The 25,595-nt window shown below is 34.5% G+C and overlaps 2 pseudogenes; one reads left to right on the top strand and one right to left on the bottom strand.

The window, feature by feature from the left end:
• Positions 1-8,514: 8,514 nt before the first annotated feature.
• LOC132298921 (phospholipase A I-like) lies at positions 8,515-24,190 on the bottom strand (annotated as a pseudogene).
• LOC132300917 (UDP-glycosyltransferase 91C1-like) lies at positions 13,555-14,732 on the top strand (annotated as a pseudogene).
• Positions 24,191-25,595: the final 1,405 nt, after the last annotated feature.

The raw sequence follows: 25,595 nt of genomic DNA, 5'->3' as shown, positions 1-25,595 counted from the left end.
TATATATATATATATATATATATATATATATATATATATATATATTGCTATCTTTTGTATATTTGCTATATATATATATATATTGCTATCTTTTGTATATTTGCTACACTTTTGTAAAGTCTCAAAACCATAGTGAAGTGTATATATATATATATATATATAGTCCTCCTTAAGTTTGTGAAGGGTCTTCATCTCTTACTTCCTTCTTGAGTCCTGAAAAAAAATGTTAGATGTAATGGGGTGAGCAAATTGCTCAGTAAGTGGTGCCTAAGACACACCTCTTGTGACTCCGTAAATCTAAATAATGAATAAAAATAGAGGATAGGGGTCATGCTTTGCCGGAAAAGAATATAACATAAATTCCAATTTCAAATAAACAATGCCATGCCATGATATGCAATGTCATGTATGTCGCTCCCCATTTTTAAAATTCAAATCCATCGCTTTTCAAACTGTTAATATAATCCGTCGGATTGGCTACTGTCCCTGACCCTTGGTACCCCAGCGGCGTCATTTGGGGTCCAGCTAGCTCAACCACGCTAGAGTGATTTCCCTAGTTACCTCTAGGTCATATTAACACCTGGGCCCTTTGGTGACTTCGCGACGACCGAATTTTCTCAAAATCATTTCATCAAAATTCTTCCCAAAAATCCTTTTTCTTTTATTTTAAATAATTTCTCTTCATTCGCACCCACTGAAATGCATACATGTCTCATACTTTCAATACTGTGATAATAAGGGATTTTCATACAACACAATTAAGCATGCCTTACAAGAAATTCTAAGAAAAATTACACATGCTTCCATACATCATTTCTTGCAAGTTAACACCCAATAGATATAAGGAATCAATAATTAGGCATGTTTTCCATGTAAATCAACGAATACACATAATTACATGCTTTACATACATAATTAAATTATTTAAGAGACAACCAACTCAAATTAAGCATGCATAATAACAATTTTAATTAAAAAAAAAAACTCAAAAAGGTGCAAGAAAGTGGGAATTAGAAACCCCTACCTTAAAAAAAAAATTTCATCACTAGATGATCAAAGCCTCAAGCTCCGACCTATCTACAAGTTCTTGGACCTCTCTCAGTCTCCTCAAACTCTCTCTGCTCACTCTCTCTTTCTCAGCTCACTCTCTCTGTCCTCAAACACTCTCTTTTATAAATCTTCTCTAATTTTCTCTCTCTCCGTATTCATTTAGTGCAGTACACTACTGAATATATAATGGCAATCCCACAGACACAAAAATTGCTCACTATACCAAAAAACAAACATCTCATTTCTATATATCAGACCAAATCCACGTGAAGCCCACAGATTTCTGGGCAAACAAATCAGTTAATGGGTCCTGTTCCATTGCTTGCTATCAGATATTGAACATATAAATATATGTAGAATGCATCTCCAAAAAAAAAATCAGCATGTGTAATTGAATGGGACCCGCCAATATCCCATCATCACCAATTCAATCTTCTTTCCTCTCTCACTTCGGCTGGCAGCCCATTATCACACCAAATTACATTTATATATATATATATATATATAAAGGTCACTAAAACCAAATCAAGCAACTTTACTGAAACCGGCCAATGAAACATTACCAATTCTAAACCTTTTCTACTAAAGTCGGCCTCGGCCCTCCGCTCCATTTCTCCTTCCACTACTTCAATCAGATGCAATCAAAAAATATAATATACCTATGCACAATTTTTGACAATTATCAAACCCATTAGCACCATACGATATATATATATATATATATATATATATATATATATATATATATATAAATTATACCTCTACAAAATTAAAGATTTACCAATTCCTAAATTCAAGACCCAATATCTCTAATAATCAATCTTTAAGAATTAGAAATCAAAAAAAATAAATTAAAAACATCCTGAAAATCCGAATTGTCACAACTACCATGCTCGCACGTCTATCATGAAAATTGTATTGTTGATTGGCTGCAGACAAGTCACTTCTGCCCAATTTGTCGTACTCCATTGCCACCTTGAAGAATGACTATTATTATTTGTAGATGTAGATCGGATGAAAGAGACTACATAAAGGTGTACTAGCCATTCAATTTTTTTATGAAAAAATTACTATTTACGTCTGTTGTTGCATTCTTATTCTTTTCCTTCGATTTGTTATTTATTTATTATTAATGAGTCAAAACCAAATTTTTAAAATTAAAAAAATATATATGTATGCAATGTGTCTCTTTTTCAATCCATGCGACGACGACGAAAGTGGACACAATTGAACCCAATTTTGCAACTGGGCCCGTTAGGAGGCTCCATTTCCGGTGTATCATCTTCTCCTCTCTCTCTTCCAACTACGTTGTGGAATTTGTGATCTGGCATGCCTTTTTCAAATACTAGGCTATAAATACTTTCGGGTTGGGCTGGGCTTCTACATAATCTTAGCAACAGTAGTCCATCAACAAACTACTAGAGCCACAACAATACAAAATTAATTAATTTTATACTATAAACTTATGTAAACATGTCCACATAAGAAGAAAAAAAATTACAGACACGAGAATTTTGAATGTCTCACCACTAAACACTAAATTGTAATACGCTATTATATATATATAGTAAAATGATTTTAAAGCTGAGGACATAGGCATAATTCTTAGATCTAGAATTATTACTTTTAATTGCTCAATACATAATAAATATATATATATGTATAAAAAAAATTAAAAAAAAAACCAGCACATTTTAAAAAATATATATATTAATGACCAATCTGGTCAGACAATTCTGCCCAACTATTGTCCAAAAATCACCCTTATTAGTATTTTTTTTTAAAGATGTTTAGTTACTTGTTTACCACGGGTAAGTATGTAAACGCTAAAGCGTTCCTTTTCTAACGTAACCAAAGCATTATTTTAGAGTAACTCAACCAAAAAAAAATCAGTTTGTCTTCACTCTCTATACCTCTCTCTCTCTCTCTCAAGTCGTCTTATAGGGTGTAATAGCATTCATAGAGTGTAATAGCATTCAATTGTTCTATGAAAAAATATACTATCTTTTTACTTTTGTTGTTGCATTTTTATTCTTTTCTTTTTTTCTATTAATGAGTCAAAACTAGAAAAAAATAAATAAATTAATAAATTAATATGCAATACTATTGTAGTTCATCTCTTTATCAATGTCTTTCTTTTACCCTCAAAATCTCTAGAACTTTCTGGACCGGATATGTCTCTTTTTATTATAACCATGCCCCAAAAATTATGTTAAAGACATCCATGTTCAGTTTTTGACTTTCATTGTTAGTTCACTCCTTACATAGTTCCTATTGAATACCTCTCTTTCTATATATATATATATGCCACTGCTCCTATTTCCTTCTTTAGTTCTTCACCCTGCAATCAAACTAAGAAAATAAAGTTATAATCCTGAAATTTGTGCATCAAATAAAGATGCATAACCAAGGGAGTAAATTTGTTTTGCTATTCAGCAGTTAATTGTAATTCATCTCTTTATCAATGTCTTTCTTTTACCCTCAAAATCTTCATAACTTTTTGGACCGGATATGACGTCTCTCTTTTCATTATAACCATGTCCCAAAAATTATGTTAAAGACATCAATGTTCAATTTTTGGCTTTCATTATTTCTTTCCTTAGTTTTCTAACAATAAAATTGACATTACTTTTTTGGCTTCTCAACCAGGCAGAGATAAGAGGTGGTTCAGAGTAGATTGTAATTATAATTCTTTCTTATTTTTGTTCATCCCCCTGTTACCACAAAAACAGAAAGAGATTAAAGCAATTTTCAAATTTTTAACTCCTCTTCCCACCCACATAGTTGCCTTTTCTTCATTTTCTACGTAAACTGTGAAGCATGTGAGGGCATTCATATAGTAACATGCTTTTCACCATTCATTTCCACTCGATATGTTGGTTCCATTTCAAATAGCCACCATGAAATAGCAACTAGACACACAAGCAAATGTATCAGCGTCAGCTTTATTCAAATTTTTGCTTGCATGTCAAGTTGTGGTTGGCTGAGACCATGTAATAATTTCTGGTTGAAGAGTTGTAAAACCATACACTGACAGAACATATGGACTACTGCTACTCTCATGGCCAAGTTTCTCTGTACTTTCAACTTTCAATCACTGGCCTTTCATGTCACTTAAACAGCCAAGTGTTTCAAAAAATTGACATTAAACAATAAATTCAATATCAGTACCAAATAAGTGGCTCTTCATAACTAAATCTCTTAATAGACTATCTAACTTCACACACACATTCACAAACAAAAAGGCATGGCAGAGTGATATTTTTCTTATGTAAATTCACTGCCACCAATATAACCAAATATAAAAACAAGAACACTAAGAAATGTATCAGTATCCAGCGGCTAATAGGAAATAAAGCAACAAATAGCAAGGCAAAAGAATGTGCTCTACATACCAAACAATTCACAGAATAAACCAATATCAATCCCAAAATCCAGCTAAATTTAGCTCCTTTTGATAAAAAAGAATCTACCACATTCAATGGGACATCATGAAAAGTGAAAAAAAAAAAAAAAAAAAAAAAAGTGTTTTCCACTGCCATGTAAATACATACCAATCAGAAGCAAATCCCTTTTCCATTCTAGTGCCAATGAAACCATGAATAAAGATAATGATTCACACCCACCTCATGCTTCAATTCTCAATCCAAAAAGCCACCAAAGATGAGGAAAGAGAAGGATTGTGGAAGAGTACATTCAGAGCAAGAGCAATAAAGCGGAAGAGAAGCCAAGGGTGAAAGAAGAAGAAGAAACAAACATGGAAGAGATTGGAACTGGTCACGGGACTAGCAGGCATCTTTTTTTTTGGGTTAAAATTAGCAGGCATCTTTCCTCTGCAGGAAGTCTACAATTGGATTAAATCTGTTTTAGTGAGGACTCATATTTACTGGTCTAGCATTTTTGTTCTCCATAAAGCTGTCATCACTGAGCTTAACTGTATTTTCAGAAGATATTTTTTGGACAGGAACTGAGCTGAAAAAACATGGAGCTAAAATTGCTAGCACTACAATATTTAAGCCAAAAATCATACTAGCATTTGGGTGAAGACTTACTTCGTTAAGACTCAGAGTTCCTGGGATTTGAAGATTATGCAAACAAGTTGATGGCTTCAGTTCAAAGGGCCTAGCTACGCAATTCATCAAATGCAAGGCCTGCAATGGATCTTCTTCTACCTACTTATGGCCACACGACCAATTAAATGGTCCTCTCTGCAACAGAATCTCTGAAAGCTTCTGGCTCGCTCTCCATGGGACTAATTACCAAGCAAACCAAAGTCTTGGGGTATTTCATGTTCACTGCCCCATCTCCTTCATTTCATTAACCAACACCATCATTCCATTCTACCTCCATCTCCCATTGTATTGTGTGTTCTCTAATTAGTTTTTTTTTGTGTGTTTAACACAGCGTTGTATATTTTCCACCAATTGTACTACCAACTGTTATTTTTATTTAATTTTGAACCCTATTTTTCTTGTGTTAGGTAAGTATTTGCACACCTTTCATAATATTTCACAAAATTGTTGCGACTCAAACACAATAAAAATTGTATAGCTGAGCGAGATGTTTTGTCATTTTCAATGAGCAAGTATATAACACCATCTAATATATAGTTTAAATTTTGGGTTGATAGCAAATTTTCTTTTAATTACACTTAGTATTTCAGTTAAATTCAGTACTAAATTCTGTGTGCCGTGAAATGCCCATATGAGTGGAATTGGGCACGTTGTATATTATATTTAATATTTAGAGAATAATATTTATACATATAAAATCAATGTTTATGAGGGTATAAATATAAATATGAAAATAAATAAGTGACAACGTATGTAGAGAAATATATTTTTGGAATGAGGTTAAATTAATAAAATACGTATATAGAATTTAAGGAAACTTTTTTTTTTTTTTAATTTATTTTTATAAGACGCTTAGTTACTCGTTTACCACACGGGTAAGAATAACACCAAAGCGTTCCTTTTCTAACCTAACTAGTATAAATAATATTATGTATTTTTTTTCTTTATTTTTAATAAACTGACGTGCAAATATAATTCCTTATAACCTTAGAATTCATTTATCACTCTAAAACCTAATAAAAACTACTTGTCCACCGCCTCTCAGCCTTCAATTTGTTCTCATTGTAAACCTAATTAAGTAGCTAATTCGGAAAAGCTGAAGCTAACCCATAGTTCTCTCCGTCTCAAATCGCATTCTTGAATTTCAGGTAAATCATGATTACTTCTGTTGTTGCATTCTTATTCCTTTTTTTTCCCCGATTAATGAGTCAAAACCAGAAAAAAAAAATAAAATAAAATAAAAAATTTGTATGCAATACTATTGTAGTTCATCTCTTTATCAATGTGCTTCTTTTACCCTCAGAATTTTCATAACTTTTTGAACCGGATATGACGTGTCTCTTTTCATTACAACCATGTCCCAAAAATTATGTTAAAGACATGTTCAATTTTTGGCTTTCATTATTTCTTTCCTTAGTTTTCTAACAATAAAATTGACATTACCTTTTTGGCTTCTCAACCAGGCAGAGATAAGAGTGGTTCAGAGTAGATTGTAATTATAATTCTTTCTTATTTTTGTTCATCCCCCCGTTACCACAAAAACAGAAAGAGATTAAAGCAACTTTCAAATTTTTAACTTCTCTTCCCATTTTAAATTATTTAAATACATTAATATTTTTTTATATGTTTAAATACTTATTAAACACAATATTAAATACTATAATATTTAATCATGTGCGACTAGTAATAATAAATGTTTAAAAATTTGACAAAAAAAGGATGGAAACCTTAGGATTCCAGTATTCTTCTTTATTTTTTATAAACTACCATATAAATATAATTCCTTGTAATCTTAGGATTCCACGACTCTTATAAATTCCAAGTGAAAAAAGGATTTTTACCTGACTAAAAGTTAATTTGGTTACATTATAACTAAGGGTAAAAAAGAGGATTTTAAATCTAATTAGCAATTGTTTTCCTAGTATTATTAGTATTGGACTATTGTCACACAGCTTATATAATATACACACCACACTGGCCCCTTGCGTTTCTGTCCTCTTCTTGAAGTTATCTCTCTTCAAAAGCGGAGCACTATAAAAGCTGCCCTCTTCTTCCTTCCCTTCTCTACCATCTAAACTCCAAATCAGTCGTTGCGCATTCGGAGAAGCCAAAGACAACCTATACTTCTCTTTGATCGGGTTGAGGTAAATCATAATTACGATTATTTCAAATCCAATTTCGGTAGGATCTGATTATTTTTTGTTTGTTCTTCTTTTTAAATTTGGAATTTTTTTTTTTTATTTTTTATTTTTTTTTTATAGTGTAATTTAATTTGTTGATGGCTGGCGAGCAATTTGTTATTTATTCCAGCAAATTACACCTAAGACAAAATTGAATATGTTTTGAGAATCTGAATTGTCCACCGCTTTCATCTCTCACCTCTGAACTTTTCTGTGCAGTACTTGAAGAAGATGTCAAGTAATCTAAGTCTTCATTCATGGGAGTTGCGTGAAGGATCACTTATTCCGGACGATTTTGTATCATTGAATGATATGGTAAAACTGGGACTTGAGAAGCTTGTCGTGGAACTACGAGTTCATCAACTGGAATTCGATAATAATTCTGGAGATTTACTAAATAACATCCGGAAAACTTATCTTAGACCCATGCCTTATGGCATTCTGCGGCGACATGATGATATCTGGCGCCATTTCTTCAATCGTATCCTTCTTGAGGGGGGAGTTTTGGGTTTGACTGATGAGATTATGATCGAAAAGATGATCTATTTTTCTCGTACTATTATTAAGAGTACAACAGTAACATCCAAGACCCTGTGCCTTTAATGATTATCGTAATGAGGGTGGAGGAAGAACCGGAAGTCGTCGACACATTCGTGCCAGCAAGTAAATCATCAATTGAGGCATTGGACAAGGTGGAGGTGGATAGTTCTTGTTCTATAGATCAGTGTGTAATATGTTCGGAAAAGTTTAGTTTTGGTGTTGGCATGGAATTGGTCACTCGAATGCCATGCTCCCATGTCTATCATGGAGATTGTATTGGTCATTGGCTGCAATTGAGTCATTACTGTCCGATTTGTCGCTTTGAGATGCCAACATGAACAAGAATATATTATGGAGATTGTATTGGTCATTGGCTGCAATTGAGTAATTACTGTCCGATTTGTCGCTTTGAGATGCCAACATGAACAAGAATATATTTTTATTATTATTTACGTAATGTAACGTAGATTGGATGAAAGAGACTGCATAAGGCAGAATAGCATTCATATGGTGTAATAGTTCTATGAAATAAATACTTCCTTTACTTCTGTTGTTGCATTCTTATTCTTTCACCTTTTTTTTTTGGTTGTGTTACTTGATCCAGTTTGACCCGGATACAGTGTTCGTTTTGCATTCTTGTATTTGATATGATAACATGATGAAATGATGAATTAGAGAAAAGATTTAATTGAATTTGGTCCTGTGTTGGTTCAACAATTTCAAGAACTTCATTGATGTTGACACAAATTACTTGGTAACATTCAATGGTTTAATAACATACATGAAATAGTTCCCAGCCTGACAAAAACTTGTACTAGAAACATTCAATGGTTTAATAGGCCTCCCAGAAATTCTTGGTAACATTCAATGGTTTAATAACATATATGAAATAGTTCCCAGCCTGACAAAAACTTGTACTAGATATGCCAACTCTAGACATATCTGACCTGAGATGCCAACCCTAGTAACGTTTCTTTTTGTGGTTTTGATGGCACGAATACCTCAACTTCCGATGTGATTGAAGAGCATGTTGTAGGGCAACATCGACTTTCGCACCTTCTCGAAACAATGAGTCATACATTTGACAAACCGCGTTGACCCCTCCACCCTTCTCTCAGGCTCACTATCTTCCCAATCACTCCCTGGACTGGCAGCCTCTTCCTCTTCATCTTCTACTTCATCCTCTCCAATATCAAACTTCCCATTCTCCAAAGCACTAGACTCACTCGATACATTGAATGTTGTCAATGGACATATAACAGCTTTGGCACTGGAGCTAGGAAGGCCTTAATTAGAGATGGAGTAGCCCCACATTTACCCGTGCAAATTATAATCCTATCCCTCCAAGCTCCGGCCTGCAAGTTTCCACAAGATACAACGCAATGCTTAAATCAGCAGAAGAAAATTCAGCGATACTTTTGAAGAACTGACTTTTAGATTAATAATAGCTTCATTCACATATAACTTGTCTTATAAAGCCTTGATACCCTGTGGAAAAATATCCCCATGACATTACCAAACAAAAATTGGCAAAAAAAGATTAAGATTCTAAGACCTTTATTGAATCAGATTATTTAAGAAACTACAAAAATATATTGTTTCTATTACAAACTAGAGAATGTAATTCATAAGGTTGTAGTAACTCTATGCTAACAGTGAACCCTAGGGAATGAATGTCATTGGTGAGAAAAACATAAGAAACATTAACCCCCCGAGTTTCAGGAACTTCAAGCATATTACTTACTCCTTTGGACTGAAAGCAATTCTCCCAAGTAGATGATCTGATTGTGTGGGATGTCCCCTTTCTCGAAGAATTTGATTCATCTACCCATTAAATTTAACATTAAAACTCTTCTGGATTACATTAGTTAAAAGAATCTCCTGAAAAGGTCTACAAAAACTTGAGGATAGTGGTTATACTGTGTCACAATCACATACTAAAAAAAGCCAACTCAAAGAAGATGAAAAAACTACTCTCAAGTTTTTGAAATTTTGCCGACATTCTTCCTTCAATTCCAAAGAGTTGTTATGCGAACATCAATTAACCAACTAGGCCCTTGTATATGGTACATTTCGAGGGAAAAAAAGATGGGAGGAAGGATGGGCACGGTGAGGAGAAAAGGAGGAAGGATAGAGGTTCTGGACTTTTATAGAGGGGAAGGGGAGTTGAAGTGATCAAGATCAAGGCACTTATTTGAGTGCAACAGATGATCCATTAGGACTACCTCAAAATAATACATAAAGAGGGGGGGGGGGGGGGGGGGGGGGGGGGGGGGGGACTGATTTGATTTAATTTAATTTAGTTACAAAGGGTATTTGGAGAGGATTTTGTGGATCTAGTTGCAATGATTTAAATTTGATTTGGCTTGGATGCATTGTGATAGCAAGGAGCGGGTGAAATTATATATTAAATGGTTATTCATCAAGTTGATCCTTTGCCCCTTACTGCAGTAGCTGGGTCCGGAAGGCATAGCACTACAACGTACTATAATGGCCCTGGGATTGTAGCCAACAGCAGCAGCTTGTGGAGAGCAAGAGGTATTTCTTTGCACAGCTGTGGAAGAAAAGGAGGAAGTCGATCCCAAATTGCAGCAAAGGACCACCTTACCTCTATCTGAAACAAAAGTAGTAGACAGCCTTTATTTTCACCAATGTTATATCCATTACTGACAGACAAATCTGTTCAGAAACAGAGCTATTTATACTAGTTATAATTATGGTCCAAGTAATTACTATGTTATGGTGACTTTGAAATCAGATTACTTGAGTCCCAAGTAAATTAACTAAAAACAAGTTACCAAGTATACATAACGATGTTAAGATTGTAACAGAGAAAATGTGACATTTCTTGGATATAAATTCACATTAAGTGTTTGTTTTCTTATTCTCTTTCTTTCTTATTAGGTCTTGTTTTTAAGCCCATAGCTCATGAAGTTTGAGACGTATGCTAGAAACTGCAAAAGCTTGCACTGAAACCAGATTTTGCAAGTTTTCGCCTTTGTTCATTGAGGCCACCATACTGTACCACTATATTCTCTATTCCAAGCTATATCAATTTTGATCTCAGAGCAAGCAAGATCTCTATTGGGCATGCATCAACACTTCCAACATAGTGAATAATGCCGAACAAGATGCAAATATTCAAAATAATGGTAATAAGATCGACTACCACATAAGCGCTATTGAAGATTTGAGAAGTTCAAGAGAACATCAGTATTGTTAGCAACGAATTAAATATACATTGGGTACCTTGTAAAAAGACAATGTCATGACAATCCTAGAAAGGCTCATTATATAGACCAGCAAGGTAAGAAAACAACAGTTGTTGAAGCCATACTAAAAGGAAAGTACAAGAGCACAAGATGAACATAATGAACCCAAGGATATACCAATGTTAGTGTCCAGAAACAAACAAGTAATACTGTTAAATCCGTCGTAACCCTGCTTGTAGATTTTATCATTTCAGAAAAAATAGTCATATGCAGAAAAGGTTCAACTTGCTAACATTATCCTTGTTGATTCCACTGAGATGGTGCAATGACATTGACAAAAAGATGTCCATTGGATACAAGATCAAAGGTCCGAAATTTCTGTACTTAGAGGTCAAGTTTTTCCCACTATGGGATATTTGATGTTATCAATTAAGACACTAGTTTTGGTCCAATGGATGACCAATTGTACCCTACAAGAAACTAAGAAAAAAATAAAATAAAAGAGAATGGCTAATTTGTTTTAATTTAGTATGTTATTCGGATGGGTATTTTAGGAACTTCCAGTTTAATCTAGAGATGGTTTCAGCTTATGATTCTAGTTGTAATAGTTTATATTTAATTTGGTTTGTTTTTCAATTGATTTTTATTAGGGTTTAAGTAACTATTACATTAGTACTACCTGAGGCCAACTAACTTACTAAGGAAACACGTCATATTGTTGTTCCCACCTAGACAGGTGGTAGAAGGGGTATACTGGAGAAAGACCCAACTTTAACCATAATTTAACACAAAGGGATAATTGATAAATCAAAACTGAATCCAAAGACGTACCATCCAGCAAACATCATCAGGTGTTAAGTGCATAGAAGGGACTGTTCTACGAAACATAAATGCCCCAATTTCTTGGTCATCTTCCATAACCTTCACAAACCATCAGAATGGCAATCAGTTGCTTTGCACTTCGTACTGATGACAAAAGAGATAATCAAAAAAGAAGAGGAAGAAATCGTAGATGCATACTTGAGTTTGACGACCTATATACTGGTGGACAATCCATCCGATTTGAAAATGGCAAAGCATCCTTCGTGCTCCGGCCAAGCATCATTGACTGCAAGTTAAATTTAACACTGTGTAGAAACTCATCTGCAAGTTCCCAGGGTTCAGCAACCACAAATACATAATTCTGCCAACTACAGAGAACACATCCAGCAGATTAGGATTTCAGTCAAACTACACTTACATGTGAAAGCGATATAGAAGTGAAAAAGTAAAGGGAAAATTATACCTTAGTATTGAGCCACACGTGTCATTTTGGAGAGACAATTGAATAATAATTCCAACCTGTGGCGAATTCTGTAATTTCTCGTGCAATGATCGGACTGGCAAAGAGAGCTGCTTCGGTCCTTTAGGAGACACGGGTGGTGAAGCAGCTGTTTTTCCAGATTGAAATCCATCCAAGCTTAAAGGTGGGACTAAATCAATTCGACCCAACCTCTGAGGTCCAATATCAGGACTACATAAAAGTGGGCTTGATGGAAAGCTTCCAGTGAACAGAGGCGGAGTAAAGGGTGTTGGAAATGTTGTTCCTGGTACTGCCTTTAAGGTTCCTAATATCCCATTCAGAAGAGATAATCTTATTCCATTACTAGCACAATACGTTTCAAGTGATCAAGTATGATGGAAAAACTCTTCCCGAATCAGGACTATGAGAAGCTTCCACAAGTAGTACATTACGTCTCCAACCTAAAGAGGGGCCGTTCCCGTCTATCAATGTTAAAAAAGAAAAAGAATTTAAAATTCAACCACAAGGACATTGGAAAGAACACAACATATAGGAAGCAAATATAAAGAAATTAGAAATATATACCAGCAGTTAAAGCCTTTCCCTTGGGGACATTCTGAGATTTAAAATTGTCTGACAGTTTCTCATCTTGCTCGTACTGAAGCAATTTTTCACACATATTCTTAAAGGCCAGCAAGTTGTTTTGGATGTACTCCTCTGTTGCTACCTCTAATTTCTGCCAGACTGTGGGATCAGTCTCATCTAGCTCCATATCACAACATTCATCAACTGCAAGAGCAAATGAATATATAAAGCTACAAAAGTAAGTCTTAGTCCCAACTACTTGAGGATGTTATCACCATTCACTTCCTCTAGATTACAAGTCTGCTCTTTATTATACGAGTATATAAACTATAAAATTTGGAAAAAGAAGAAGCAAGAATACTAGAACCTATTTCGAGGTTAACCAAGGAGCAAACTTATTACAACACAGGCTAAAGCCTAACTCCTAAAAAAGAACACCTCACCTGGATTTAACCGATAGTATTGTCTATCTGGAAGCATAGGAAGCAATGTGCTCAAAGCTTCCTCCACTCGATCCACTGAGCATGCACTCTCAATCAACACTTGCCCAGTACCCAAATAAGCATAGGAAGCAATGAGCTCAAAGCTCAGCATTGTTCAAGCTCGGCTCGTTTACTAAACGAACCTAAAAAATGTGCTCAAGTTTGGCTCGTTTACTTCACAAACGAGCCCGAGCTGTTCACGGTTCATTTGCAACCCTAGATTCCACTCAAATACTTCTCTGTTTTCTCTACTACTACTCTCATAGTCCACGAGCCACCAGAATTCATAGTTGGAGATGGTCAGAAAAGGATTAGGCCATTGCCGGAAAGTCTAACATCACCGCTGGAGTGGGTTAGTTTTCCATCATCAGTCGCTTACAGGACGCATGAAGCAATCAGCATTCAAGATGGACTCAGACTGGAGAAAATGCCTCGGGGACAAGTGATGCTCAATGCATGGCAAAAGTGCTCCATGCATCTCAAGCTGTAGCTATACATACTTGCAAAGAGTTTGAAGCTGAGTACTTGAATTTAGAAGGAAAGATCACCCGTAAGCCAGTAATTCCGGAGGGACTATTTCCACCGGAACGATCTGAGAGAATTCACTGATGAATCATGGCATAATAACTTTAAATGGCTTAACCAACAAAAACCCAGGTCAGTTGTGTTTGTAGGGTTTGGTAGTGAGTGGAAACTAAGCAAACATCAAGTGTGTGAGATATAGCTAATGGACTAGAGCTATCAGAATTGCCTTTTCTATGGGCACTCAGAACACCCAATTGGGCTATCAACGATCTCGAAGCCCTACCACAGGGTTTCGACCACCAGACATCGGGCAAAGGGGTGGTGCATATTGTTTGGGCACATCAGATGGACATCCTAGCACACTAGTCAATTTGGGGGGTGGGTCTTTGTTTCACTCTGGATAGGGTTTTGTAATAGAAACTTTGCAGTTTGGGCATTGTCTTGTTGTGTTGCCTCTAATTGTTGATCAAGGGTTGACTGCAAGATTACTAGTAGAGAAGGGTTTGTTAATTGAAGTGGAGAGAAGCGAAGACAAATCAATTAGTGGGAACAGCATAGCCATGTCTCTGAGACAAGCCATGGTTTCAGACGAAGGAGAGCAACTGAGGCCTCGTGCCAAAGAAGCCGAACTATTTTCGGGGACAGAGAGCTGCACGACCACTGTATTAGCGAGTTTGTTGAGTATCTCAGAAATGGTGTTGCAAAATAGATATAATCATCATCAACACAAGAGATCATGGTTTGTATGCTTTAGTATTGAATATTATGGTTTGTATGCTTTAGTATTGAATATTAACAGCAAAACAAGGTTTTAAAATTTTTACAAATCAAAAGCAACTTTTGATTATAAGGAAATTAATTTGTGGAGGACAGAGAAATACAGAGAGAGAATGGATAATTTTTAGAGAGAAAAAGTGAAGGGTATGAAATGAAGATAACTAAATATTGAGGGTATATTAGTCTTTTTATTTGTTGAATGATTGCTTTTCCTGCGGAAGAATTGTTTGAGCAAATAATGTAGCCGAGCCATGTCTGATTTGTATTTTTTTTTCAGCACCAAGTTTCGCAACGAATATCATGACTCATGTAACAGTAACGAACAGCATAAATTAACATGTAATTCTATTTTTAAGTTTATATTTAACAGTATCCTCTTTTGACTTGCCAAAGAAAAAAAAAAAAAAAACAGTATGTAACTGAAGTGGCTGCATAAATCTTTTTTTTTTTTTTTTTTTCTTCATAGATCTGCTTAAATCTTTTCAATAATTAACTTTTTCGTTCTTATATTTTTATATTCATTTTGAAATGCAATGTAGTGTAACATTAGAATCCATATATATGTGTGTGTGTGTGTATGAACATAAAACCCACATGCACACATGCATAAACACATAACACATTCCATGATTCATCAATTAAACTGGGATGCATTAAATAACACTGAAGCCTCAACATGAGTAACTAACCTCAAATCTATTTAACATTCAAGTAAGGTAGCAGATACATTCAAAAAGGTCGCACCTCCAAACAAGATTTTTTCCCACATCGGTGTATAACTGATTGTTGACTTTTTTCCACATCCGGTATAATGTGTATCATTGATATGTCATATCCTCCAAGGTGCTACCCAACGTAGCACCACGCTTCTTGGTTATCTGGACCGACTGCAGAAGAATGTCTTGCTGTGTTGAAAAGAACTCTTCTTTGCTCTGGAACCATAAGTAACAATAACTGTTCGTAGCTAATTGAAAACAATAAACAACAAGGACATGACGAATCATGAAAGGATTATGAAGGAAGATATACCCAAGCACCAGGCACTGAAAAAAAAAAAGAGTTCAAAAAAATATATATACAAACAAATAAGCCTTACATGTTTAAATGAAATCTGCAATTTTTCAATAAAAACATATCATAGAGATCAACCCAGTAGATGTCAGAATGACGACGGAAATGAAAGTACTAGAGGGAAAAGGAACCGGTTCTTGAGAATTTCAGCATTTAAATTTCTTCCATTCTTTCCAAGATTCAGAAACAGCAGTAGCACTAAATAACTAGAAATGCAAAACACACCTCATGCACAAAGTCATTTAATTTCTATTATAACAAGATTAATAAATTAAAACTGCCTCAAAATTTATTCAAATGGTATGCTTCTAAAAGTCTATATCATCTACCTGACTGAAGGCCAGTTGCTTGGAGCTGAGTATTTAATGCTACTTCGATGTATAATAGAAATATTGTAACACAAAATAACTGGTGTGTAGATATTTACATTACCACTCAATCAGTTGGCTAATATGCACAAACTTTATTAAGGAAGATATATTCATAGTAGTTATCTTTTGAATGCTGGTCAACTTCAACATACCGAATTATAAGAAACTCAACACTGGTCAAAAGCATTGGACCTAAACCAAACCAATGAAATCAGTTGATTAATTAAGGAAATATATGACAGGAAAAAGAATACCATATGTTTTAGATTGCATCCAAGAGTCAGTTCTGCAAATGATCTTGAGACAAGAAACAATATGGGGCCTCGTTTCCCAAGAAAACGTTCGAGTTTGATCTGAGCATGCTCTTTATGTCATCTGATATCTGGGGAATCTTGTCAAAATCACCTATTTGCAGAGGAATTTTGGTAATGATGGCACGCCATTGGGCAAGAGACTTACTCACGATTACCTACAGAAATGTATTCATCACATGCAAAGATTTATTATGACCAAATAGTTCAACTTCCATGATATAAGAAACCATAATATTATTGATATGATACCATAAAGCAGAAAAAAACCACCAGGCAAAGATTAAGGCATAACTAAGAAACAGCTCTGAGAAATATATTATATATCCATGCATTCATTAAAGAGAGAGATATGTGCACTAAAATTACAAGCGGGGGAATATGAATAGAAATATGCAATATGACCACTTCAAGTAACACATGAGATCCTGATGTGAGGAAGGCCATTAGAAATTTCACATACAAGAAACCTCAAAGAATCCATGCATATGGTGGACTTTATGATCAGCATGAAATATAGACGAGAAATTGACAACTGGAAGATTATGCAGCATAATGCATCAGCAATAGGAATGTTAGAAATGAGCACTTGAAAAATAAGAAGAGCATGCCCACTTGACTAGAAAACAGTGAATTTGGAACTATGACAGGAAAATTTTCTGCACTCAGCAATGATGTGGTCGTAAGTCCCATTTCTACCACTTGTCCTTCTACAGATCCAGCCTGCAAAAGTGGTAGTTACGCAAAGTTCATGGAAAGAAATCTGAAGAAGAGCAAGCAAAGAACATTAATCTAATAACTCAAGATTCTCAAGAGAACCAGTCATCAAAAAAATTATAGTCAACAAATTATGCAACGTGACACAAACTTGCTTTAGGATGATCATAGACACACACTTAAATATATATGGCTTGTTTGGTTCAGTTATCTGGAGAAAAAATAAAAATAAAAAATCAAGATCTCTGAAAATGGAACTATAAGACCGTTCTTTGGACATGCCTTCTTTGTTTTTTTTTAAAGGGGCCGTTTTTAACTGAGGTTTCAGAAAATAGTTTTCAAAAAACTGTCAACCAAAAGGAGTTTCATTCTGTTTTTTATTTTTCAGTTGTCAAAACAGAAAATTGTTCTCAGGATATTGAACCAAGCAAGCCCACGATCTCTCTTCCCTTTTTTAGAATGAATCCTTGACTAAAGAAAGTGTTTGTGCTAATAATTTGGGGGCTGCACATATACCGTGTCACCATGTCATACTTTCTGTAAGATCATGTGTAAACATGTGTGTTTGTATTTTCCTTTTCCCTATTTGAAACTCACAAACCCACTTTACCCCTATGAGAAATTGAAGCCTTGACCTACTACATTGAAAGGTGAGGAAATACAACTAGGCTACAAGCTTTGATGGTGTGTATATCTTAATAGGCTACAAGCTTTGATGGTGTGTATATCTTAATTATATTAACCCCACGTCTGTTTTGGTATCCCCCCAACCCACCCTACCCCACCCCACCCCAAACACATCCTTGCAGCATCAATCGACTGAAACCATGTCTCCTATTCACCAACTAAAATAATTGTTTTCATTACAATGACCATCCATCTTAAACACTTTTCTCCCATCAGATCCCAATCACTGTTACTCCCTAGTCATGTATTTATGCATTTCAATATTCTTTAATTTCTCACGTCGGCATTCTCCAATCTTGAAATTAGCAGTGCTCATTTTATAAACACATTTTAATGCCCTAAAATCATATAACATAAGATACACCCAATGATATAGCTATGTTATAGATCTTTCACCTTCTTGGCGTACAAGTTCAAGTAAGCTAGATCACATGAACCAAGGAAAGCCCATGAAATTCTACGCCAACATGTACCAAGGGTGCCTCACATTTGCTTGACCTCGTGATACTATAAACAACCCAGTAAATGTTGAGTGATATGCACCGGGACAGAATAAGAGGTTCCTAGAGCAAAAACAAGGAGGCCTAAGAGAACTTCAAGCTTGCAAATATGCTACTGATCCACTAGTTGAGGGCATCTTTGATGCCATCCCATTATGGAGCAGTACAATAGTAAAATAACCAATTAGTGGGTATTGTAACGCCATATTTAGAACATATGGGTTTATTTGGGATCATAAATTGGGAAAATCTATTAAAGGAACGCTGCAGGATGGCATCAAAGCAATACATCCGCAGACAAATTCCTGAACTTCATCTACTTGCTCCCACCTCCTCCAACCCCATAATCTCATCCACTCCATCTATCTGTTAGCACCTCTCTAACTCCCACTAATTCGATAGGATCCTAAGACACCTTCAACCACTCAGTAGAGAATCCTAAAAGGTGGACTTCCAGAAGGGACTTAAACTAAAACCCAGACCAGCAGCCTTCAATATGTATGTAACTATAAATCACATAATAATTCAGAAGTACTCCACTTAATCTATCCACTATAATTTCTATAATTGTGGCGATACGAGGTTTATAGTGTTCAAGGCAAGGCATGGCACGCATTTCCCACATTAATGAGGCAAGCTCGCCATATCTCGGCCCTCAATTATAATTTATAACTAATTCCTAAGTTTTTCATATTAAATAATAAACGACATTCTGTTCAAGTGTAGGCCTACTGATTTGAAGCACACTAAACAAGAAAGGGGCAAATTGTGAATTTCCCATGGAGTGAAAGTTGGACCTAGTGTAATCAAGTTTTAGGTTGGATTGAGGATTTATTAACTTTTATATCAAGATAGTATGCTGCCTGTGAAACATATCAACATTTTATTACTTTTTAGGAATTGAAGGTACTTCAATAACTTCAAGACTTGCTGAACATGAGCTACAGCAATGGTCAATGTGTTGTATTTTGCATTAACTTGTGTTATTGGGTTTTTATAAGTAATATTTTAGTAGGCCTATAATAATTTTAGAAGTTGAAGTCCAAAAATTTCCCATCTTCTCTTTAAATGCACGGCTTTTGGCATCTTTTTGTTTTCCATTTTAAACTTCTGCCTAATGTGTGCCAATTTGTGTTTTTGTATAGATTTCTTTCTTTCAATAACATTCAAGTTTGTATTATTTTTTCTGTTTTGATTTTTCTTAAAAGCCTATGCTTTTACCTGTGTACATTAGTTGTGTTTTGACAGGTCTTCCTGTCCAAGTTTGGGGGACGCTCTTGCACATTCACATAGATGGACATCTTTTGTCTTCGTCACTCCACTTGGTATTATTGTTCCTTTTACCTTCTATGTTCTTTATTTCTGCATCTTTGTCTTCACACATTGAGGACAATGTGCCATTCAAGTTTGGGGGTATAGTGTATGGTATTGTATATTGTAGAGTGTCTGCATTTGCTATTTTGTTCAAATAGATTTGTATAAAACTGAAAATTTAAAAAAAAAATGGAAGCAATGATTTTGGAATTTTGGAATTTGTTGGAGATTAAAGCATGTGTGAAAGTGATTTTAATGGGGTGAATGGGACTTGGACTAAGTTGCACTCAAGTTTTAATTCTCTCTCTCTATATATATACACACACATATGTATCTACTTCTATTTGAGAATAGCATGTGTGACATCTTAAATATGATTTTGAATATCTTTCTAGATATGTTTCAGATGAGAATACATACATACATATCAAGAGTTGTGCGAAAGTATTTGAATTTGATTTTTTTTTTTTTTTTTTTTAATCAATACAAACACGAACAAACCAACTACATATAAAAACAACCATATAAAAAATAAAAATAAAAACACTACAAAAGAAAAGAAGTATCAACAAACAGAGCAACTCTTTGAGGGGCTGCTATGGAAGAATAACAAACCACTCAAAGATAGAGTCTTCTTCAAGAAGCTGCTATTGAAGACTTGAAGTCCTGCCAAAATTCCCAATCGATCCCAATAAAGGGGCTTCACAATTTCCCCATTTAAGTCCTGTATCATGATTACGATGCTCATTTATTGGTTTGCTTTAATTCTGGGCCACTGGGGTTCATTTAATTTTTGGGTTTCATTCTTCTGATTATATCTTGGGTTCATGTTTGGGTTTTCATGAATTTTTCTATTTCTCTGTCAACTCATTTTTTACTATGTTGCTAAATAATTACTGCAAATCGCTGCCCGTAAGACCCCAGATTAATGGCGCAATACTCGTCGTCTCCGGCGCCAACAGACCCATGCTCCAGACCAAAGAACACATCCTTTTAGGTAGGAAGACGCGAGGTGCCATGCCGATAGGACAACACGGGAGGTTAATGAGGGTTATGATTGGGATTGAGATGAACCTCTCGGCATTTCAGATAGGAAGAACAGAGAGCAACAATGACTGTTGGTAGCTTATTCACAAGCCCAACCCCTCACTCACCAGAGAGTTTGATGTTCTTCTATTCTGTCTATAGGGAAGATACATACATATAGATATATATACATATATAAGAGAGAGAAAGTAAGAGAGTGCAAAGAGCGATGCGTAAGAATAATGTATATGTAACTATTTAAGGGTTATTTTTGTCCAAATAATACCCCCATAAACGGACATCAGCTTAAAACTCTCTCTTGAGAGGATTTCTTGTTAAAAATATTCATAAGAGGGGTTTTCTGCAAATAGTTAATAGTCGAAGGGGTTTTTTTTTTTTTACAGTTCACCCTTTTTTTTAATCAGCTTTTCATTATATTGCAGTGTGTTAGCTTCGAAAGCAATTTCTAAAATAATTTAACAATAATTTCTAATCACGTGCATCGCACGTTAAATTTACTGGTGTGTGTACATATATATGCAAATATAAATGTCTTCTACCAGTAGTTTACTAAAGAACCCTGCAAGAAAAATTGAAACTGGGATAAATCACTATAATAATCAGAACTGTCATAAATTCTTTTCCTTTTTTTTCTTGAAAAAAAATCATGATCTCTTAAGAGCTAGAGTCTACAGATTAGTACAAACCATCATTCCCCATATGAATTTTTTATGAAGTTTAAAGAGCATCGAAGCTTGTGATAAAAATAGATCACAAGGAAACAAAATTAAAGAAACATTAATAGGTATTTAACCAATTTTGAAACAATGAACAACATTCACAAACAATCAAAACTGTGAAATAATATAACGTAAATGCAGAGTAATTAGAAACAAATAATGTTCTTTCAGCCATTTATAAAATGAACTTTGAGCTCCTAAGTTTGCATTCATTGTAAGGAAAAGATTTCAAATACTATAATAAAATAATTAAGCAAAATATAAACACTCAGTTGCTTTAAAGATTTCAAATGCCATTCTCCAATTCAGTTTTTCCTTCTGAATTCCATTTTCTATAACTCAATTTGGTGAAAACAACCTAAACAACTCAACTAACCCAACCTGACTAATACTAAATATAGTACACAAAAAAATTGAAAAATAACGAGATAATGAAATATCCTTTTACCTCATTCATGATTTTTTCAATTCCTATGCTTGCATCCAACTCCACCTCCTTAAATCCTCCATTTCAGGACTCTACAAAACATAGATAAACAAGTATATTTTTTCATTAAAAGGAAAATACATATAACAAAATCTGTGTGTGTGTGCAAGACAATTCTTTGAACTCCTTTTTTCCCCTTTCTAATCTTAGTTCTTAGAAAATTGTAAACACAACAAATTTCAGACTTCCATTTTTCAGTTCTTCGAAAATTTGAAATTTTTCAAAGGAAATCTGCCAATGTAAGGTTCATTGCTTTTCTTCTAATAGTCTTACATAAGCAAAAAGAGCTGTGAGTTTCAAGAACACACTGAATACATATATACATATGTGTATATAATATATATATAGTGTGTAGTGTTGGATCTATAAACCCAAAGTTAATCAGAATGTGAAAACATATATAAAATATTGGACATTGATCAAATGTATTTTCAATTAATAAATTGTTCCTCAAAACACACAAATATACTTCAATTGTTGCTCAAAACAAGCAAAAAGAAAAGTAACTGGCAATCTAAGAGCATTAATAAAAAAAATTTTAAAAAAACTGTAATAAAAAAGAAAGAAAAACAAACACATGGAACAAGCAAAAGCAACTTGAAAACAAAGGTATCGATCTACATAAATGTGTGTGCGTATAAAAACTCACCTGATAGACCGTGTGAGAGACAATCAGCGAAATAGATCTGGTCAGTGAGAACTTTGAATGAGGAACAGAGGTACTTCGACTCGCGATTGGTTTGATGCCATCGGTGACTCGTTCATGCAAGATTTGGTCGGCTGAAGCTTTGTTCGTCCAGCGATGATAGTATTCGTTGGCGAGAGATTCCACCGGTGGTGTGTCATTCAAAACTGACATACCAAGGGCATTGATTCAAGATCAAAATTGTGAATAAATTTATTAAACCAGCTGTTAATAACACGTATATAACATGAAAAAACAATTCAAGAAAGGGAAGAGTATTTTTTTTTTTTTTGACAAGTACACAAATAAATTGGTTAAACGTCAAAACTATTAATTCTATATTTATGTTTTAAAGGGGAAGTTGACAGAAATGGAAGTCAAAACTTTTAAGTTTTGTTTCAAAACACACCTGTCTTTCCCTTTAGAGTAGGTTTTGGGAGATAATTGAATTACAGCCAAAATTCAACCTTAATCTTCAAAAGAACCAACAGCACAAATTGATCACTTCTAAAATTAATATTGAATAAATTAGGATACAGAAAGTCCCCTACAAGATTCAATATGAAAAACAAAAAAAAAAAAAAGTAAGAATATGTTTTCTAACTACTGAGGATCACAGACCTTAACATCTGCAAAGAAAGACAACTAAATGCACGGGAATGCAAAAACAAGATTATACCTCAAACGGGGCCAAACAGGAGGAAGGGGGGAAAAAGTAGTTAAAGGGAAAGCTTTGATCATTTGAGTACTAATTATTATTTAAAACAATAGTAATAAATGTGAGGAACACAACAGATTCATATTCTATTAACTAAAGATACAGTCTGATAAGAATTTTGCAATTCGCTATTTTGCTTTGAAAATTAAAATTATAAAAAATCAACAAAATTTTCATTTTTAAATACAAATTTAAGTATCAAAGGCCTTGTGGCATAGTGGTATTTCTTATATCTCCCAAAGTGGATGGTGAAGGTTAGAGTCTCCAAAGGAGGAGCAAAGTGGATATGCGGGTGGGGGGTGTGTTTGTTGCCAATGAAATATATATATATATATATATATATATATATATATAATAATAAATGACAATTTTAAGTAATCAAAATATACAGATGGCAGATCTTCTATAGCAGATCTATAGAGTCCTTTGCCTTGGCAGCTTCGTCGAATTACCTCCCTAATTCATCCATCTGCTTCAAAAACTGTTCTTTTACTCTCATAGCTTCGTCTAATTCCACTGAGAACTTCTCATTTGACCTCAGAGCTTCCTCCTACTGCAATGCTTCGGATCTGCCTCCAACTCTCGTCGCGCTCCCTGATTGCCTCGTGAGCGACAGCCTTCAACCAATTGAACGTCTGTTGCAAATTGGTTCGGTTCCTCGCGCTTGCTTCTTGCAATCGAGCTTTATGAGAACCTCTCATAATCTTTCCACTGGAACATCTTCCGGTAACGGACTCTTGACAACCAGCACCGTTTCTATGTCGCACAAGATAGCATTATCAGTCTTTGTCACCGATGACAGAGTTGTGAATGTTTGGCTAAGGTAATATGGGTGTTTGGTTGTTTGGCTAAAGTTAATATGTGATGGTTGGTTAACCAAATGCAAGACAATAAAACGGTGCCGTTTTAAACTTGTCCAGGTAATTTCAACTCTAGGTATATTTATTATATTATTTTTGTTATGGAAAAGTGATCCCACTTTATTTACTTGACAATACCTTTCACGTTACATGGAGAGATTTGAACACAAAAGATATTATTAACACATTTTTCAAATTACCAAAAATTTTTTTACACCTCACCTGATTTGAAATTGGAGTTCTCAATTTCAATTCCAAAATGGGGAGAACACAGGCGGTTGGTTACGGTAGACATTTTTGAGTAAATTACATTTGTTTTGGTTTATTATACTTACCCTCCCTCTAATTAAATTTGTTACATGTATCTCATATGTCTTAAAATATCAGCCACAAGCTTTATCTTTTTAAAGTTTATGATACTAAATAATCCTTATGCCTGTATTTATTGGATTTTGTCAATATGTGAAATCGATTCTTTTAAAATATATTGTAGCATTCTAACAATAGGTATAGTCAAACTACATAAATTCTTGTCGTGGGTCTATTTTATTTTTTTATCATATATTTTTTTTCTTATTCTCATGAACTCTTTTTCGCTCATAAACACACAGGCTATCATAGTTCTCCTGCTTATTGTTAGGAGTGTACGGATAATTTGTTTCTTTGGAGTCTGTACTATTGTAATTACATTTTTCACCATCTCTGTAATAAAAGTATTTAGTGTGTGCTCTCAATAATTCATTTGACTTATTATTAGAGGCATTCAGTATGTTGTAATTCTGTTTCGACACAAAATTAAAATTCCATGTGAACATTTGTGAAATGAATCCAAATATCTGAGTCTTGTCAAAATTGTTATTAGTTGGCATTGAACTTTTCAAATAGTCTGTTTCATTCTTCACTTCTCTCACATATGTATTTCTTAGAGTTAATTTAATAAAAATCACTTTTGGAAGCCTTAATTATTGAAATGTAAACAATAAAAAGTAATTCTATCAAAAAACAGTTTAGGTAAAAATAATTAAAAATATATTAATTTTTACTGTTCATGAATACATAAAAACCAAATTACCCATAAGTATTTTATGGAATTTACCAAATTACTCTTAAAATGACAATATAAACATTCTTTCACTTATCTCCTCTCTTTATCTAGAAGTACAAACTCTTGCAAATCTCTTCTTTCTCTCTCTAACAGTTTGTACTCTGGCTCTTCTTTTGTTTTTGACTCTGGTTGGGCCCTGCGATTGCAATCAACCATCTCACGGAAAGTAGTCAAAACCCCCACTCCCTGTTTGATATATTGAATCGATAATATCTAGAGGCATTTCAGATGGCTGAGGGCTCCGGCGACGGCCAGTTCCAGGTTCCTCTCGAGATCCTCACGGAGGAAGACATACTC

The sequence above is a fragment of the Cornus florida genome, unplaced genomic scaffold (genome assembly GCF_030987335.1).
Source record: "Cornus florida cultivar Cherokee Brave unplaced genomic scaffold, ASM3098733v1 CherokeeBrave_3.0.0_Hap2_Chr03, whole genome shotgun sequence".
Taxonomy (NCBI): Eukaryota; Viridiplantae; Streptophyta; class Magnoliopsida; order Cornales; family Cornaceae; genus Cornus; species Cornus florida.
Note: the sequence above shows the minus strand (reverse complement) of the source record. Positions and strands in the feature narration are given on the sequence as shown.